The sequence below is a fragment of the Emiliania huxleyi genome, assembly GCF_000372725.1.
Source record: "Emiliania huxleyi CCMP1516 unplaced genomic scaffold EMIHUscaffold_84, whole genome shotgun sequence".
Lineage (NCBI taxonomy): Eukaryota > Haptophyta > Isochrysidales > Noelaerhabdaceae > Emiliania > Emiliania huxleyi.
Window position 1 is genome coordinate 159,192 of NW_005195736.1, and position 2,260 is coordinate 161,451.

Sequence of the window (2,260 nt, forward strand, 5' to 3'; positions counted from 1 at the left end):
GGACGATGAGCGCTTCGACAGCCGCGAGGGAGCGGCTCCAGAGCTTGCCGGACATCTGGCGCAGCTTTGTGCTGCCAAAGGTGGTGGTTCTCGGGGCGGGGTGGGGCGGGGTGGGGCGGTGATTTTGGGTGGTGGGGTGGGGGGTGGGCGCCGGAGGCGCCGGAGTGGGAGTGGGGGGTGGGGTGGGGATGTCGGGGTGGGGAGTGGGTGGGCGCCGGAGTGGGAGTGGTGTGACTGCTTCTGTGGTGGGGGCGACGGCTTCTGAGGAAGCCGTCGCCCGCGCCTTGTCTGTCGTGTGAATCGTGTGGTAAAATTCCCTCTTGTCTCTCAGCCCACTTGCCCATAGCCGCCGAGACGGCGCGCTCTGCTGACTCTCACCTGGGGTTGTGCTTGTGGCTGCTGTTGCCCACTGCTGGCGCTGCCTCCCTTTGTTCTCGCCAGCGGGTGGGGCCGGGGGAAAGCTTCGAGCGTCCCACGGTTACGTTGTGTGCTTCTGTCAAGGAGGTGTAGCCCTGGTGGACAGGAGGTGTAGCCCTGATCGGACGAAGCCCGCAGCAGTCCCCAAACTGGTACAGCAAGAGCAAAGCCATGTCTCTTTCGTCATGGGCCCAGTACCTCGATGAGGTGACTTGGACCACTAAGAATTGGCTGGGGCTGCAGAAGCAGCGTATCTCAGTCGTTCGTTCTTCACACGGCCATCGCAGAGCAGGTCGTGAATGAGCTTGCCTGTGGCGGGGGTGGGCGGGTGCACGGAGCTAAGTGCCTCGCCACCCTCGCAGGAGTCGCTTAGGCGGCTCCCGTGGTGTACCTGTGTTAGTGCCAGTGCGCGCCAGTCCCGTGCCCAGTGTTGTGCGAGTTCGTTGTAAAATTCTTTTTGTTCGGCGGCTTCGGGGACGGCGTCCGCAACATTCTTCGGCAGGCGGCGGACCAGCTGAGTAACAAACTTTCGCACGCTCAGCACCTCGATGAGGTCACATGGACCACCAAGAACTGGCACGGGCTGCAGATGCAGCGCTTGTCTGTCGTTCTCCACACCGCCGTGGCGTGGCAGACGGTGAACGAGCTAGCGTGCGGGGACAGCGGCATTGTGCACGGAGCTAAGTGCATTGCCGTTCTTAACGGAGTCGCTTAGGCGGCTCCGGTGGTGTGCCGGTGATAGTACTAGCACGCGCCAGTTCGCACCTGTGTCGAGCCTGTGTAAAAGAAAGAAAGAAAAAAACACACAACCCAAGGGAGGGATGGGAGAACGGCACGCCGCCACCACACAGGGATTTTAAGGAGAGGAGTGTGATGCGCTAGCCGTCGCCCACCCTGGGGAGTCTGCCTCTTCGTATCTCTTTTCGCAGTCTCTCGCCGCTTCTCGCTGCAACCTTCATGCCACCTCGCGGCCGTCCCACTCTCGTCGGTCTCTCCCTTGTCACTTCCTCCTCTGTCGCGTCGTTCTCTTCTGCCTCGTCCTGCGACGCCGCCGCCTGCCGGTCCCTTGTTCTCGCGGCTTCTTTCGAGCCTGTGTACTGTTATAGAGGGTGCGCGTTTAAATTCTTTTTGTACAACGGCCGGCTCGGCCAATGGAGCCAGAGGCGACTGCCTGGGCGGTGCACGCGCGCGTGGCGGCCTCCTATCGCGGAGAGTTCGGCGAGCCGCCACCTATTGTCTCGGACCCGCACTCCCGGGCGGCGCTGCGGGCTCACCTCGGTGCGCTGCAGCGAGAGCAGTCCGATGAGGCGGCGGCCGAGTACGCCGAGGCGCTGCAGCTTGGTCCGGACCGCCAACCGATACGGCGACGCGGGTGGGCTCGCGATGCGGCTGGCGAGGTGAGCGAAGAGGCCAGCCTCCGCGCCGCCAGCAAGCGCGCGGCGCTGCGCATGCAGTTCGACGCGCTCCGGCGTGACCTCCTCGACAGCGATGCCCCGGTGGCTGCGTCGGCCGCGCCGCAGCCGCAGTCGACGAGCCAGCCGCGACCGCAGGGAGCGCCGCCCAGGGAGCGGCCCGGCGAACTCGAGCGGCGCGGTGGCGGCGTCGACGATTGGCGAGCACGCCACGCCGCGGCTCTCTACGCCGACGCGTGGTGGGCAGCCGCCCTGGAGCCGTCCGGTGGGGCTCTGGGCCACGTCGGCGAGGCTGCGGCGGCGGCGTGCTCGGGCCCGCGACGCGCGTGGCCCTCCTCCGCGCCCGCGCCTGCTCGCGGGTACACCGCCCAAGCGCTCGCCGCCTGGGGTGCGGCTGGGCTCTGCCCGCCTGGGGCAGCAGTAGCACAGCT